The sequence below is a fragment of the Rhinoraja longicauda genome, chromosome 4, assembly GCF_053455715.1.
Source record: "Rhinoraja longicauda isolate Sanriku21f chromosome 4, sRhiLon1.1, whole genome shotgun sequence".
Lineage (NCBI taxonomy): Eukaryota > Metazoa > Chordata > Chondrichthyes > Rajiformes > Arhynchobatidae > Rhinoraja > Rhinoraja longicauda.
The window spans coordinates 75,766,325-75,784,457 of record NC_135956.1 but is presented as its reverse complement, the minus strand read 5'-3'; the positions used below and the strand labels follow the sequence as shown (position 1 = coordinate 75,784,457).

Here is an 18,133-nt window from a genome sequence, read left to right as displayed (position 1 = left end):
GAATCAACTGAATCCCACGACAGAAAGCAAAGAACAAACAACACTTAGCCAAGCCAGGTAGGTACCTTGATCCCGTTTATTCCAGAAGCCTCTTTTATCTACATTCTCACCAATTATAACCCTTGTGCCGATAAGGCCAATTACTGCGCCTGACCTTGGAGTTGTTATTGAGCTCTTGTGGCTGGACCTTCTCGTGAGGCTGCTGGCAAGTCGCCAGCGGTGACAGGCTGTATGCAAAACCAACGTGGGCGAGAAGGCGCCACAACCTGACTACAGAGACAACATTTGTAAACTCCGTACATATTGTATCAGAGTACCTTCAACACATAGCCTCTAAATTAGAGGGTGAGATGGATGTTCAGCAGCTGTGACAGGGCTTGTATGCTGAATCTTCCAACTGGGCAAAACCTAATGACAGTGATGCATCACTCCTGGATGTGCTCAGTGCATTCTACAAATGCTTCAAAAGGGGGAATATGTGTGTGTTGACGTTCAACGCTATCATACCCTCCAAACATTATCAATCTTGGGGAACTGAGTCCTATGTATTTCGATCCACAACTTCCTCATCAGCAGGCATAATCAGTACAAATTGGCAACAACAGTTCCTCCTCAATAACCATCAGCACAGGAGCCTTAGGGCTGTGTGCTCCGTCCCCTGCTCCACTCACTCGATGCCCATGACTGTAGCCAAACACAGTTCATACTCTATCTTTAAATTCACTGATTACACCACTGTTGGATGAATTTTGGGTAATGATGAGTAAGAGTATAGTAGGGAAATTGATCATCTGACTGGTGCCGGAACACCAACCTTTTCACTAAGTCAGCAAACCAAGGAACTGATTGTTGACTTTAGAAGAGCGAGGCTGAAAATCCAGGAACCTGCTTCATCGACATGCCAGCGATGAGAGAGTCAACGACTTCACGTTCCTGGCCATGCATATCTCTGAAGATCTATCCTGTGGCCCAGCATATTGATGTGAGCATAAGGAAAGCCTATCAGTGTCTTTACTCAGAAGATTGAGAAGACTCGTTACGTCAATGAATATTATCTTGAAAATTCTATAGGTGTATGGTTGACTGGTTGCATCACAGCCTGGTTCGGCAACTCGAAAAGCCAGGAACAGGTCGACGCCTGGTCCATCATGGGTACTGACCTCCCTTCCATTGACGGAATTTATAGGATGCGATGCCTCAAAATGGCAGCCGGCATCATCAGCAACCCACAAGACCTGGCCAGGCTCTCATTTTACTCCTGCCATTGAGAAGAGGTAAAGATGTCTGAAACCAATGACCTCCAAGCTCAAGAACAGCCTCTTCTCAATAATCAACAGGCTCTTGAACACTAAATACTATATAAACCATGAACTATGAACTGTCTTCGTTGCTCTGATGACTTTGGGCTTTTTTGTACTATTATTGGGATTTGTAACTTATTGAGTTTTTTTTGTTAGTTTGTTTATCTTTGAATATTGTGTTTACAAACCTGTTATGCTGCTGCAAGTAAGAATTTCATTGCTCTTTTCAGGTACATATAAAACACTTAAAACACGCTTGACAGTAATTCAAGAAGGTGTTCATCTCTTTTCAAGGACATTTAAAGAAGGCTAAGGAATGTTGGCTTTGCGAGCAATGCCCAGATTATACAAAGATAAACAAATTGCAAGCTTTGCCTTCATATTATTATGTTTCCTTACAAAGCACATAAAGGTCATTTTGACCCAATGAATCTCATAGAACGGTCAAATTATCCCACTAATTTTCCCTGTAACCCATTTTCCCCATATCCTAATTAATTTCCCCCAGAATCTGCCACTTGTACATGCTCCAGGGGCAGTTCACAGTGGCTTATTAAGCAACCTTTCCCCATATCTTTGGGACGTGGAAGGAAAACAGAGTATTAGGGAAATGGTCAAAGGAAGAATGTGCAAACTACACAGATGGCACCAGAGGGCAGGATTGTGCCTGGGTAATTGGACATGTAGGGCAGCAGCTCTATAAGCTGTACCACCTTTTGCTTTCTGTGTTGAATATTATTACTGTAAAAGGTTGCCTTGATCACTAGCTTCAAATGATTTAGAACCTAAAATCTCGTGTTTCCTTACTAAACCCCTCTACTCCTTGCATCTTTCCTTGCATCAAAGGATTGCATGTGGAATGGTGCTGCCTTGGAATTAATGGTTTGTTCTTTGAAGAGAGTATGAGGAAGGGCACCATTTACTCTACAGTTTAGTAGAATGAGAAGTATTTTCATTGAAATGTGAAAATTTGAGGGGGCTTGACAAGAAGATATTTCTCCTGGTGGAATGTTTCGAACAAAGGTCCGGAAACTCAGGATATGGGACCCACCATTGAGGTTGCAAATGAAAAGCCTTTTGTAAAGAAAGTGAAAGATGTGAGGGTTGGCCAGGAAGGTAGCTCTGAGGCCAAGTATTGCCATGATGTTGAATAGAGAAGCAGGTTATAGGCAACCCCTGCTCCCTCCCCCGTTGTGGTTGTTCTGGGGTGGGGGGAGAGGAAGGGGTGAAGAGTGTATCAAAGTTGTATTGATACTTCATAAATTGGGTGCTATTGTAAATATGGCCATGCAGAGCTGATTGTAGAAACTAATTTTCATCACTGCCACAAAAATTCTCCATAAATGATAAATTAGGCTACAGAAAGACGTGATTTTTTTAATAGTCTAGCTAGTGAAGGTGTCATCATAAATCATGGTAGCAGCTGTTTGTTCTAATTTGGATGATAAATTGCCCCTTGCCACAGGGCCATCATGCTCATAGCTGTCCAGTGTATCTGACCATGCCACTAATTCTGTACAGAAGAGAAAAAAGTATGGGTCAGTGATTTATGTTTGCTGAGATTTCAATAGACCTTTGTTTAGTTGCCCCTGGTATTGTAATCTTTTTTTGAGTCAAAAGTCTTGAGATGAACTTGCAGTGGATGTGTCAAATTTGTTGTGTTGGAATATGTGTTACTATATAATGGAACTATGAACCTTGTACCATGATTATTCGTCTTTAAACATATTTTATGTGCCATATTATAGGTTAGATTTCTATTGGTTGGAAGATTATTTAAATAAATCCCCTTTCAGACCACAACCACTTCAATGTTTATTTTTGATAGAAATTAAATGAATTTTAATTATTTGTTTGTTATAAATACAGTTGTATGAGAAAGTAATTTGATTATACAGCCTACTAATTTGAACCTTTGTCTATAATTTCCATATTTAACTTTTCCCGTTCTGCAAGACTAACAGATTCCTTTTTTTGGCAGAAAGTTCTCTTTATATTTTATCTTATACATCAATATTTAGTCTTATGGCTATTATGCATTACTTTTACAACCATAGAATTGTCTGGAGAGAACTGTAGTACACTTGACGAGCATTTTGTTGATTGCTATTTTAAGTTATTTTATTATTTAATCAAAGGATGTAAAGTTTCTTTCTTCTTCATCTGTAGTTAATTTTCACCAGCTTTTTCAAGCTTTGATAAGCAATGTAACTCATCTTCCCACTACTTTATATTGTGTTGTATTCAATATATATTTTTTAGTCCACCAACTTAATTCCTGCGTTCTGTACTTCCAGCTGGCATCCTGAGAGTTGTATGGAATAGTTTAAAGCCTGCTACTTTTAAAGTGTGGTCCAATAAGAACAGTTTGTTTCTAGAAACATTTTTCCTGTCTAAAGTGCCTGCTGGTGCCCCCCCCCCCTCCTGCCTCTTGAACATTGTTCCCTTAGGTACTGTTTCCATTGTTACCATGGGTACTCCAGCCTATCCATGTTATCATTGGTGCACTTTCTTCCCCCTTTCCCCAGCCCAATCATTATGGATTCATTCTGTAGCTGGGAGAATGTTATATCATATCATATCATATCATATATATACAGCCGGAAACAGGCCTTTTCGGCCCTCCAAGTCCGTGCCGCCCAGTGATCCCCGTACATTAACACTATCCTACACCCACTAGGGACAATTTTTTTTTTTACATTTACCCAGCCAATTAACCTACATACCTGTACGTCTTTGGAGTGTGGGAGGAAACCGAAGATCTCGGAGTAAACCCACGCAGGTCACGGGGAGAACGTACAAACTCCTTACAGTGCAGCACCCGTAGTCAGGATCGAACCTGAGTCTCCGGCGCTGCATTCGCTGTAAAGCAGCAACTCTACCGCTGCGCTACCGTACCGCACTTTAAGAGTAGGCTGCAGATATCACACCTGTGAGGTAAATGCTGGGAGTTACAAAAACTTGCGGTAGATCCAGTCTTGCCAATTTCATCACAGCATTACACAAATAAAGTAGACAATACTGCCCTGTAAACCTCACAGTTTAATATTTTGACCTTCTCAAGCTGGTCCACAAACTGTTAGTAAAGCACTTTTTAAGCCCTTTTTTCCCTTCTTGGTATAATGTATCCAAAATAATTGGGTGTTGGAAAGAATACGCAATATAATAAAATGTGATGGGAAACAAGTAGATGGAAAATCTATTTTCCAGATTTTAATAGATGAAAAATTAGCATCTGAAGAGAAAAGTTTGAATATGTGTGTGTTAACTTGGGAAATTAATATAATGGATTGATTATTTTCTTTGTCAATATTAGCTATTATGGATGGCAGATATTTTCAACTGACCTTACAAACCATAAGAAATGCAACATGAATGGATTGGATGTCGATATCTACTGTTGTGCGGTTTGAAGAATGTGAAGGTAAAAATTATGTATTTATTTCTTGTGATCTGTAAAAGTTAGTTGACAAAGAATTCTATTGGGGAATTGTTTAAAGGATTTTTATAAATGTTAATGTATTAAAAGTAGTCGGTTGAGTAGGTTTAAGTTTTTGCTGGAACCAGTTTTTGCTGGAACCATGATGACTATCTATGCCGTTTACCCATCCGATAATGTGATGAGGAAACCTTGTTAATAACTCTGAGTTTCCAGCATTAAACATTGTAACTCAAAATAGATGTTTTTAAGCTAAAATGTGACAAATGGTATAATAAGTTATTGACAGTTTCCATTACATACATAGTGTATTTAAAATTAAATGAGAGCAATCTGCTTAACCCAAGAATCTCTGGAAGTGACAGCATTAATCTACGGATATACAACCAATTTCTCCAAATTGTACTGTAAAGATATATTTGCAGTGTTGGAATACAAGCCTTAATTTGTATGGGCATTATGTCACACAGTCCTTTAGATAGGAAACATTTAATGGATTGTCTCTATTCTGTAGGTGCTGAATTGCTATTTATTAACAAGTGCTCTTGGTGGAAATGAGGACGAGATGAAAAAATAATTTCTCGTGCTGGTAAGTTCATGAAATTCTGTAGAAAAGATTGCAATCTGAAGAAGACTTTGGTTATTGAGTGTACAGAGTGTCCCGTTCTCCTTGACTAACAGATTCTTTTTTTGGCAGAAAGTTCTCTTTATAATTTATCTTTTACATCAATATTTAGTCTCATGGCTATTATGCATTACTTTTACAACCATAGAATGCGCTGGAGAGTACTGTAGTATACTTGACGAGCATTTTGTTGATTTCTATTTTAAGTTATTTCATTATTTAATCTAAGAATGTAAAGTTTCTTTCTTCTTCATCTGTAGTTAATTTTCACCAGCTTTTTCAAGCTCTGATAAGCAATGATGTAACTCATCTCCCACTACTTTATATTGTGTTGTGTTATCATTGGTGCACTTTCTTCCCCCTTTTCCCAGCCCATTCATTATGGATTCATTCTATAGCTGGGAGAATGTTACTTTAAGAGCAGGCTGCAGATATCACACCTGTGAGGTAAATGCTGGGAGTTACAAAAACTTGCGGTAGATCCAGTCTTTCCAATTTCATCATAGCATTACACAAATAAAGTAGACAATACTGCTCTGTAAACCTCACAGTTGAATATTTTGACCTTTGTTTGACCTTCTCAAGCTGGTCCAGAAGCTGTTAGTAAAGCACTTTTTAAGCCCTTCTTTTCTTCTTGGTATAATGTATCCAAAATAATTGGGTGTTGGAAAGAATAAGTAATATAATAAAATGTGATGGGAAACAAGTAGATGGAAAATCTATTTTCCAGATTTTAATAGATGAAAAATCAGCATCTGAAGAGAAAAGTTTGAATATTTTGTGTTAACTTGGGAAATTAAAATAATGGATTGATTATTTTATTTGTCAATATTAGCTATTATGGATGGCAGATATTTTCAACTGACCTCTTACAAACCATAAGAAATGCAACATGAATGGATTGGATGTTGATATCTACTGTTGTGCTTTTTGAAGAATGTGAAGGTAAAAATTATGTATTTCTTTCTTGTGATCTATAAAAGTTAGTTGACAAAGAATTCTATTGGGGAACTGTTTAAAGGATTTTTTATAAATGTTAATGTATTAAAAGTAGTCAGTTGAGTAGGTTTTTGCTGGAACCATGATGACTAACTATGCCGTTTACCCATCCGATAATGTGATGAGGAAGACCTTATTAATAACTGAGTTTCCAGCATTAAACATTGTAACTCAAAATAGATATTTTTAAGCTAAAATGTGACAAATGGTGTAATAAGTTATTGACAGTTTCCATTAAGTACATAGTGTATTTAAAATTAAATGAGAGCAATCTGTTTAACCCATGAATCTCTGGAAGTGACAGCATTAATCTACGGATATACAACCAATTTCTCCAAATTGCACCGTAAAAATATATTTGCAGTGTTGGAATACAAGCCTTAATTTGTATGGGCATTATGTCACACAGTCCTTTAGATAGGAAACATTTAATGGATTGTCTCTATTCTGTAGGTGCAGAATTGCTATTTATTAACAAGTGTTCTTGGTGGAAATGAGGACGAGATGAAAAAATAATTTCTCATGCTGGTAAGTTCATGAAATTCTGTAGATAAGATTGCAATCTGAAGAAGACTTTGGTTATTGAGTGTACAGAGTGTCCCATTCTCCATGACTAACAGATTCTTTTTTTGGCAGAAAGTTCTCTTTATATTTTATCTTATACATATTTAGTCTCATGGCTATTATGCATTACTTTCAGTTCAACAGAGCTTTATTTGTCATTCGGTACCAAAATTTCATAGCAGTCATACACAAAAAAGAACACAAGACACGTGACCCCAACACAAACGTCCATCACAGTGACTCCAAACACCCCCTCACTGTGATGGAGGCAACAAAACTTCCACTCTCTTCCCCACGCCCACGGACAGACAGCTCGTCCCCGACCGACCCGCACAGTCCCCGCGGCCGAGCCGCACCGGGCGCTAAAACATCCCGCGGCCGAGCCGGGCGACGGAAGGCCCCGCGGCCGAGCCGTGCGCAGCTAAGTCCCGCGGCCGAGCCGCGCCGTGCGATGCTAGGCCCCGCGGCCAAGCCGCACCGGGCACCGCTAAGTCCAGCGGCCGAGCCGCACCAGCGATGTTAGGCCCCGCGGCCAAGCCGCGCCGTGCGATGTTAGGCCATAGAATGCGCTGGAGAGTACTGTAGTATACTTGATGAGCATTTTGTTGATTGCTATTTTAAGTTATTTCATAATTTGATCTAAGAATGTAAAGTTTCTTTCTTCTTCATCTGTAGTTAATTTTCACCAGCTTTTTCAAGCTTTGATAAACAATGATGGAACTCATCTTCCCACTACTTTATATTGTGTTGTATTCAATATATATTTTTTAGTCCACCGACTTAATTCCTGCATTCTGTACTTTGAGCTGGCATTCTAAGAGTTGTATGGAATTGTTTAAAGCCTGCTACTTTTAAAGTGTGGTTCAATAAGAACAGTTTGTTTCTTGAAACATTTTCCTGTCTAAAGTGCCTGCTGGTGAGTGTGGGTTTGCTTTGCCCTCCACCTGCCTCTTGAACATTGTTCCCATGGGTGCTGTTCCCATGGGTACTCCAGCCTATCCATGTTATCATTGGTGCACTTTCTTCCCCCTTTCCCCAGCCCAATCATTATGGATTCATTCTATAGCTGGGAGAATGTTACTTTAAGAGCAGGCTGCAGATAGCAGGCTGCAGATATCACACCTGTGAGGTAAATGCTGGGAGTTACAAAAACTTGCGGTAGATCCAGTCTTGCCAATTTCATCACAGCATTACACAAATAAAGTAGATAATACTGCTCTGTAAACCTCACAGTTGAATATTTTGACCTTTGTTTGACCTTCTCAAGCTGGTCCAGAAGCTGTTAGTAAAGCAATTTTTAAGCCCTTTTTTTCTTCTTGGTATAATGTATCCAAAATATTTGGGTGTTGGAAAGAATAAGTAATATAATAAAATGTGATGGGAAACAAGTAGATGGAAAATCTATTTTCCAGATTTTAATAGATGAAAAATCAGCATCTGAAGAGAAAAGTTTGAATATGTTTGTGTTAACTTGGGAAATTAAAATAATGGATTGATTATTTTATTTGTCAATATTAGCTATTATGGATGGCAGATATTTTCAACTGACCTCTTACAAACCATAAGAAATACAACATGAATGGATTGGATGTTGATATCTACTGTTGTGCGTTTTGAAGAATGTGAAGGTAAAAATTATGTATTTCTTTCTTGTGATCTGTAAAAGTTAGTTGACAAAGAATTCTATTGGGGAACTGTTTAAAGGATTTTTATAAATGTTATTGTATTAAAAGTAGTCAGTTGAGTAGGTTTAAGTTTTTGCTGGAACCATGATGACTATCTATGCCGTTTACCCATCCGATAATGTGATGAGGAAGACCTTATTAATAACTCTGAGTTTCCAGCATTAAACATTGTAACTCAATATAGATATTTTTAAGCTAAAATGTGACAAATGGTGTAATAAGTTATTGACAGTTTCCATTAAGTACATAGTGTATTTAAAATTAAATGAGAGCAATCTGCTTAACCCATGAATCTCTGGAAGTGACAGCATTAATCTACGGATATACAACCAATTTCTCCAAATTGCACTGTAAAGATATATTTGCAGTGTTGGAATACAAGCCTTAATTTGTATGGGCATTATGTCACACAGTCCTTTAGATAGGAAACATTTAATGGATTGTCTCTATTCTGTAGGTGCTGAATTGCTATTTATTAACAAGTGCTCTTGGTGGAAATGAGGACGAGATGAAAAAATAATTTCTCGTGCTGGTAAGTTCATGAAATTCTGTAGATAAGATTGCAATCTGAAGAAGACTTTGGTTATTGAGTGTACAGAGTGTCCCGTTCTCCATGACTAACAGATTCTTTTTTTGGCGGAAAGTTCTCTTTATATTTTATCTTTTACATCAATATTTAGTCTCATGGCTATTATGCATTACTTTTACAACCATAGAATGCGCTGGAGAGTACTGTAGTATACTTGACGAGCATTTTGTTGATTTCTATTTTAAGTTATTTCATTATTTAATCTAAGAATGTAAAGTTTCTTTCTTCTTCATCTGTAGTTAATTTTCACCAGCTTTTTCAAGCTCTGATAAGCAATGATGTAACTCATCTTCCCACTACTTTATATTGTGTTGTGTTATCATTGGTGCACTTTCTTCCCCCTTTTCCCAGCCCATTCATTATGGATTCATTCTATAGCTGGGAGAATGTTACTTTAAGAGCAGGCTGCAGATATCACACCTGTGAGGTAAATGCTGGGAGTTACAAAAACTTGCGGTAGATCCAGTCTTGCCAATTTCATCATAGCATTACACAAATAAAGTAGACAATACTGCTCTGTAAACCTCACAGTTGAATATTTTGACCTTTGTTTGACCTCAAGCTGGTCCAGAAGCTGTTAGTAAAGCACTTTTTAAACCCTTCTTTTCTTCTTGGTATAATGTATCCAAAATAATTGGGTGTTGGAAAGAATAAGTAATATAATAAAATGTGATGGGAAACAAGTAGATGGAAAATCTATTTTCCAGATTTTAATAGATGAAAAATCAGCATCTGAAGAGAAAAGTTTGAATATTTTGTGTTAACTTGGGAAATTAAAATAATGGATTGATTATTTTATTTGTCAATATTAGCTATTATGGATGGCAGATATTTTCAACTGACCTCTTACAAACCATAAGAAATGTAACATGAATGGATTGGATGTTGATATCTACTGTTGTGCTTTTTGAAGAATGTGAAGGTAAAAATTATGTATTTATTTCTTGTCATCTATAAAAGTTAGTTGACAAAGAATTCTATTGGGGAACTGTTTAAAGGATTTTTTATAAATGTTAATGTATTAAAAGTAGTCAGTTGAGTAGGTTTTTGCTGGAACCATGATGACTAACTATGCCGTTTACCCATCCGATAATGTGATGAGGAAACCTTATTAATAACTCTGAGTTTCCAGCATTAAACATTGTAACTCAAAATAGATATTTTTAAGCTAAAATGTGACAAATGATGTAATAAGTTATTGACAGTTTCCATTAAGTACATAGTGTATTTAAAATTAAATGAGAGCAATCTGTTTAACCCATGAATCTCTGGAAGTGACAGCATTAATCTACGGATATACAACCAATTTCTCCAAATTGCACCGTAAAAATATATTTGCAGTGTTGGAATACTGATTGTCTCTATTCTGTAGGTGCTGAATTGCTATTTATTAACAAGTGCTCTTGGTGGAAATGAGGACGAGATGAAAAAATAATTTCTCGTGCTGGTAAGTTCATGAAATTCTGTAGATAAGATTGCAATCTGAAGAAGACTTTGGTTATTGAGTGTACAGAGTGTCCCGTTCTCCATGACTAACAGATTCTTTTTTTGGCAGAGTTATTTTTATATTTTATCTTTTACATCAATATTTAGTTTCATGGCTATTATGCATTACTTTTACAACCATAGAATGCGCTGGAGAGAACTAGTATACGAACGAGCATTTTGTTGATTGCTATTTTAAGTTATTTCATTATTTAATCTAAGAATGTAAAGATTCTTTCTTCATCTGTAGTTAATTTTCACCAGCTTTTTCAAGGTTTGATAAGCAATGATGTAACTTATCTTCCCACTACTTTATATTGTGTTGTATTCAATATATTTTTTTTAGTCCACCAACTTAATTCCTGCATTCTGTACTTTGAGCTGGCATTCTGAGAGTTGTATGGAATTGTTTAAAGCCTGCTACTTTTAAAGTGTGGTCCAATAAGAACAGTTTGTTTCTAGGAACATTGATTGCACGAGGATCAGTTCCTTTTGTAACTTGTTAGATCAGCGTTTCTCGACCGGGGTTCCCCAGAACGCTAGGGTTCCAAGAGAAATAGTGATAAATAAGCTAATCATATGTAAATGCATTTTTGAGTGATTTTGTGTTTAATTTCATATTCGTAATTTTATTATACACGTACGGCATATTCTTGGAAAATGATTGGGTATTATAATAAAGTCAACTTGTTATATCATTTAAAAGTATAATAATCATAGGGAATATATTTAGCGACGTCTATAAGTCACCAGTGTGAAATGGCCTTTAGTGGTCCGTGGACAGGGCCTGTATGTGACGGATTTGTGTATCATCACACGTGACTTGTTCGAGTACAGACGCATGCACGGTCTCCATCAGTCCTGTCTGCTTCCTGGCGTGCAGGTACAGTCCCCTCATTCATCCACGTTATTTAGTAATTTTTGCCCGTCATTTAGGGATGTTATATGAATTAAAAAAATTTAAGTATGTTTATTTTTATTAGTTTATGAAAAGTTTGTGTTTATGTATGTTTATGTTAGTTTATGAAAAGTTTGTGTTGTTTTTCTCTCTTTTTCTCTCTCCTCCAAGGTTAATTCTTCTGTTTGCCTATATTTGCTTCAGTTTTATTTGTTTAAGTGTTATCAAGTTCTTCATCTTTTTTACATATTTTCCTTTTTTGTTTTACAGAAATGTGACCGTCCAATGTGGCGATTTTTGAAGAGGAGGCGTCCAGACAATTGTGATGGATTGAGAACCGCAATATTTTAAAAGGCTATTGGAATCTCAAAATAAACAGAGTACAGCTTTTGTGAGTGTAGGAGCCATTTATGCTTAATTCAGTTATTGTCATTGTGTTATGGCTATGTTTTAATATTTCTAGTCTATGTCTTTTTTACATGCTTGTGGGTGTGACTTAATGCGTAATGGGGAGTGTCTAGATGGGAGGAGGCTAGCGTGGCGACAGAGGTTGTGGGTCAGTTTGGACTCGGAGGATGGTGAGCATACAGTTCTTTACCACGCGCTCGCACTGGTTATATTTGTAATAACCATACGGTAATAACTACAAGAATTCTGAGATATTGTTAGACAAAGAAACAGTTGATGAAGTACGGAAAGTGATGAATTACTCTTTGATTTGTGCTATTTTAATAAAAACCAATTAATGAAGAAAAGACGTTTGGAAGATTCATTTTGTCATATCAGGGTGCGACGCGTGCGTAAGCTATACCTACATTTCATCCCTGAGTAGTAATGGCTATCGAAGTGGGACTTTGAGATGGTATAGAAGCAGCCATTCCAGTGAGTAACGTCAGTGTCAGTGAAAAGGCTCAAGAAGCAAGTTATTTGGTAGCAGAAATCATTGCACAGAAAAGGAAAAGTCACACAGTTGGTGAGAACCTAATAATGCCAGCATGTAAAATTATAGTGGGTAAAATGCTGGGACAAGATGCAGTACGAGAAATTGAAAATGTTCCACTTTCAAACAGTACAATAAGTCGACGTAATGATGACATGTTGCATAACGCTGAAGAGGTTTTGTGTGATAAACTGAAAAATAGCAGTTTTTCTATCCAGGTTGATGAGTCAACAGATCTTACCAATAAATGTCGCATTGTAGCTTTTGTAAGATTTGTCACTGAGGGTGAAATTCAAGAAAACATTTTCTGTTGCAAAGAACTGCCTGAGACAAGCAAAAGAATAGATATATTTAATATTTTGTCCTCATATCTGGAAACAAGAGGTCTCTCCTGGAAGAACTGTGTTGGCATCTGTACTGATGGTGCCCCATCAATGGTTGGCTACAAAAGAGGTTTTGTTTCTCTTGTAAAACAAGAAAATGCAGATGTCTCAACACTGCTTTCTTCACAGAGAGGTGCTGATTTCATAATCTCTTGGAGATGAACTGAAAAGAGTTTTTGATGATGCTACAAAAATGGTCGAAGAACAAAGACCAGTTCACTCCAGAATGTTAAAAAAGCTGTGAGAAAACCTGGACAAAGAGCACATAAATCTCTTGCTACATACTGAAATCCAGTGGCTGAGTAGAGGAAGAGTTCTAAATAGGGTGTTTGAACTGAAAGATGAATTGCAGGAATACTTCCAAGAAAACAATAAGCCAGATTTTGCCAAGTGCTTTGAAGATGAAAAATGGTTGCAGAGGTTAGCCGACTTAGCAGACATTTTTCATCACATGAATCAGCTGAACAAGTTACTGCAAGGCCCTGGAGAAAATGTATTGACAAGATTCTTGGATTTAAAAGAAGACTGAATCTTTGGAAAAATCATGTTGCAAAAGGAAATCTTGAAATGTTTCAACTACTGCTGGGGCTTAAGGGTGAAGACGATATCAGCAAATTTCAAGTCTTATTGGAACCCACCTGGAAGAACTGGATCAAAATCGAACATTATTTTTCCTCCCTTTCAACACGAGCGTATGATTGGGTGAGGGATCCATACTCTGAATCTTCTGCTCATCCTGAGAACTTGACTTTAAGAGAAGTGGAAGAACAGCTGCAGTCTGATCATACACTCAAGATTTGATTTACTGACCTATCCCTGGACAAGTTCTGGATTTCTGTGAAGGAAGTGTATCCTGCCATTCATAAGAAAGCAATAAATATATTGCTGCAGTTTTCAAGCTGCAGTTTATATGTGTGAGCAAGCTTTTTCTTATTTAACAAGTATCAAGAGCAAAGACAGAAATCATCTCCGTTCAGTTGAAGATGAAATCCATGTGTGTTTATCTAAAGTTCGACCCCGAATTAAGTATTTGTGTACCAAAAGACAAGTACAGGTTTCACATTAGAGAAGCAAATTTCATTATCTAAATAAGCGAGTTCGGTATCTCGACTGAGCAAGCGCTTTCTCGCCAGCTGATCTGCTGTGTGTATACAGACCTGTGTTTCATCCGTATTTTCCAGTTTTGCTTCGTAGAGGTAAGAAAATACTGCTTTAAAAAAATATTAATTAGGTGTATTTATGGTTAATTTGTACAAGACTACGATGATTTTGTAGGTTTTATGTCTTTATGCTTCGGTGAGTGAGCGAGATCGTTACGATTTTCTTTTGCATTGTAACTTGTACTGGACGGAGCTGCTCCTCAAGCGGGAATATGTCGCACTTCCCAAACCATGAGTTATTGGTTTTCTGAATTGTCAGCGATGCAAAAGAAAAACAAACGTTAAAGTGAATGAATTGCTGCTTTGTGCGGGCAGTGGCGACAGTTAGGAATGTCAACGGATGACCACTGTAAACTTGAAGCTGCTGTTCGTGCAGCGATTAGACAGCTGCAGAGGTCCGTATCCAGTGGAGTGGTTTGTCTGATCAAATCCTCACTATAATATCACCCGGTAGACACAAAATGCTGGAGTTACTCAGCAGGACAGGCAGCATCTCTGGAAAGAAGGAATGGCTGACGTTTCGGGTCGAGACCCTTCCTGTAATTTACAGTGGTCATCCATTGACATTCCAAATTAGCCACCGCCCGCACAAAGCAGCAATTCATTCACTCAAACGTTTGTTTTTCTTTTGCATCGCCGACAATCCGGAAAACCAAGAATAACTCATGGTTTGGGAAGTGCGACATATTCCCGCTTGAGGAGCAGCTCCGTCCAGTACAAGTTACAATGCAAAAGAAAATCGTAACGATCTCACTCACTCACCGAAGCATAAAGCAATAAAACCAACAAAATCATCGTAGTCTTGTACAAATGAACCATAAATAGACCTAATTAATATTTTTTAAAGCAGTATTTTCTTACCTCTACGAAGCAAAACTGGAAAATACGGATGAAATGCAGGTCTGTATACACACAGCAGATCAGCCAGCGAGAATGTTTTGCTCTTCCGACCGGCGCATGCTCAGTCGAGATACCAAACTCGCTTATTGGCTTCAAAAATAACATTGCCTTGATGCATATATTCATATGACATATTGCCTTGATTTATCTTATGCCCTTCCGACAATGTCAATAAACGATTAAGTTATAGTAGTTATTAGTTATTAAGTTATGACCTGCTGAGTTTTCCAGCATTTTGTGAATAAGTTATAGTAGTAGTTATCTGTTTTCGTTCTATTTATATGTGTTATAATATATGATGTTGGTTATTTATGTTTATTTTTTGAGTTTGCAGATATGGCTGATTTTTTTTGTGTGAATGAAAACCTCCATATGAGGTCTCTTAAGCAGTTTGATTTCAGGTTTTTTTTGTTTTTTTTTTGCATCGTCCATAAATTTGAGAAAAATGTAAGTTATTGTTTGCTTAAACCAGTTATCAGAAAAATATACTATGTTTGTCTTATGAACTTTATGAAAGAGAAAGAAAGAGATTATAAAGATATCTAATAATTTTTATGTAGGGGTTCCCTGCGACATGAAAAATATTTCAAAGGTTCCCCAAGGGTAAAAAGGTTGAGAAACGCTGAGTTAGATAGTGAAGCAGTATCTATGAGGCTGAATAAAACAGTGTAATGTAATTGAATTTCTTGTCAAATATAATTGTACATTTCAAATTAAAGATGGATAGATAAAATTAAAGTTTACTTTCTGAAGTCTTAAAAAATAACTGGCAATAACACTTATCTAACACATTTACTTTTTTTGTACTGATGGAGGTGGGAAATGCTTGCAATACAAGGGAAATATCCTGCTTAGAGATTAGTAATAAACTGAAGATTTAGACTGGGTACAAATTTAAATCCTTGATCAAATGAAACTAGCTGACATATTGGAGCAGATTTTGAAACTTCTTTTAAAATGAAGTCATAACCTCATAGTAAATTAAATTTGCTTGATCAAACAGGTTAATGTTGGCTGCTGCATAAGTATTCTTTCTAAGGAATGTCGTCTAGATATTAAAAGATGTAAATTATCTAGCATGGCAGAAACCACACCTGTAACTGAATTGGAGGTTTCCCTTGAGAAATTGTTTCAACCTTCATTGAGTCCCAAATATTGAGTTTTGAAGAGCTATATTGCAGTAAGTTTGCACCAGATGCTGTTACCTGTGCCCTGATGCTTGCTATAGCTTGCTGACTGGACACAGGAGCTGGGGAAGTTTCATTACAGAAAGCAGTGCTGAATAACCCAACCACATCTCCTCATCTGTGCGATAGTGCATGAATGAGACATGTAAGTAAAGTGCTTTCGTAAAGTTAGGGTATCTCAATTTTTGTTTTTTATAACCCCAATTCGGTTGTGGGTCAAAACACAATAACCAGGAATGAGCAAATTCTTAATTGTTCAAAGTCTTTGGTATTTTGAAAATAATACTTCAGAATAAGCCCCTACATTTGTTCTGGAAATATTTTTAAAATACAGATTTTATGGCAAGTTCTGATAGTTCCTGTTTGAAAATAATTGGGTACACAAAGGTGATATTTTCCCCTGGAAATAATCACAAATATTGTGCCTGACAGTTTATTTTTTAAAAGTTTTTTGGAGCAAGTTTTGAAAGAAACTAATTTGTCATCACAGCCTCCAAATCTTTCTATAAAATGTTGACAAAATGTGCAACAAAATATATTTATTGATGGATGAAGGAATTAATCAAAAAGGTAACAATTGAAAACATTCAGAATATTTGGGATGCTTGTAATTTTTAATTCAAATGTACAGTGCCCTCCATAATGTTTGGGACAAAGACCCATCGTTTATTTATTTGCCTCTGTACTCCACAATTTGAGATTTGTAATCCAGCAAATTATAGGCCTCACATTAGTGTTGGGGAAACTATTGGAGAGGAGGCTTTGCGATAGGATTTACCCACATTAGTAGAGAATGGCTTAATTAGGGACTCAGCATGGCTTTTTTTTGTAGCAGGTCATATCTTACTAACTTGATTGAGCATTTTGAGGTGTGACAAAGATAATCAATAAGGGTAGGACCGGGGATGTTATACAATGAATTTTAGTAAGGCATTTGATAACGTCTGTTATCAGATAACATTTGATAACATCTGCTAACGTCTGAGAGCACATCTGTGCCCTCCTTCCTCGCAACATGGACCCACTACAGTTCGCATACCGTCCGAACAGATCCACGGATGATGCGGTCTCCCAGATTCTGCACACCGTTCTCTCATCTGGACAGCCAGAAGGGGGGCTATGTGAGGATGCTGTTCATTGACTTTAGTTCAGCTTTCAATACCATAGTCCCCACCAGACTGGCTGAGAAGCTGCTGGAACTGGGGCTTAACACTCCTCTGTGTGCCTGGGTCCTGGACTTTCTCACCGCCAGGCCCCAAGTGGTCAGGATGGGGGAACACACATCTAGCCCCCTCACCCTGAACATAGGATCCCCCCAGGGTTGCGTCCTTACCCCCCTACTGTACTCCCTGTACACACATGACTGTGGCCAGGTTCAGCTCAAACTCCATCATCAAGTTTGCTGATGACACTGGTGGTGGGCCGGACCTCTGACAACGATGAGAAGGCCTACCGGGTGGAGGTGGCTGATCTGGCACTGGTGTCAGGACAATAGCCTCCTCTTGAATGTTAAAAAGACTAAGGAGCTGATTGTGGACTTTAGAAGGGCTCAACATCCAAGGACGTATACGCCACTGGAAATAAATGGGTCTACTGTGGATAGGGTGAGCAGTTTTAAATACCTGGGAGTCCACATCAAAAAGGATCTGACATGGACAACACACATTGCCGCACTGGTGGGTATGGCAAAGCAGCGCCTTTACCACCTTAGACAGCTGAGGAAATTCAGAGTGTCTCTGAGGATCCTTCATTGCTTCTACTCTGGGGCTGTAGAGAGCATCCTGTCCGGCAACATCACAGTCTGGTTTGGGAACAGCTCTGCCCAGGACAGGATGGCCCTGCAGAGAGTAGTGCGTTCGGCAGAACGTACCATGGGAACTACACTCCCCCCCCCCCCCCCCCGCAGGACCTATACATCAGGAGGTGTAGATCGAGAGCAAGCAAGATTATGAGGGACCCCTGCCACCCCAGCAACGGA

At 37.9% G+C, this 18,133-nt stretch overlaps 1 long non-coding RNA gene across 1 annotated transcript in view; it reads left to right on the top strand.

Annotated features, from left to right (window-relative positions):
• The window catches only part of LOC144593203 (uncharacterized), a 38,295-nt gene that overhangs the window by 6,843 nt on the left and 13,319 nt on the right, over positions 1 to 18,133 (top strand). Inside the window, exons 2-10 of the long non-coding RNA XR_013547220.1 lie at positions 4,618 to 4,725; positions 5,255 to 5,329; positions 6,201 to 6,310; positions 6,818 to 6,892; positions 8,447 to 8,556; positions 9,071 to 9,145; positions 10,015 to 10,124; positions 10,575 to 10,649; positions 11,856 to 11,976. This is a non-coding gene — a long non-coding RNA (uncharacterized LOC144593203). The remainder of the gene's footprint in view (positions 1 to 4,617; positions 4,726 to 5,254; positions 5,330 to 6,200; positions 6,311 to 6,817; positions 6,893 to 8,446; positions 8,557 to 9,070; positions 9,146 to 10,014; positions 10,125 to 10,574; positions 10,650 to 11,855; positions 11,977 to 18,133) is intronic.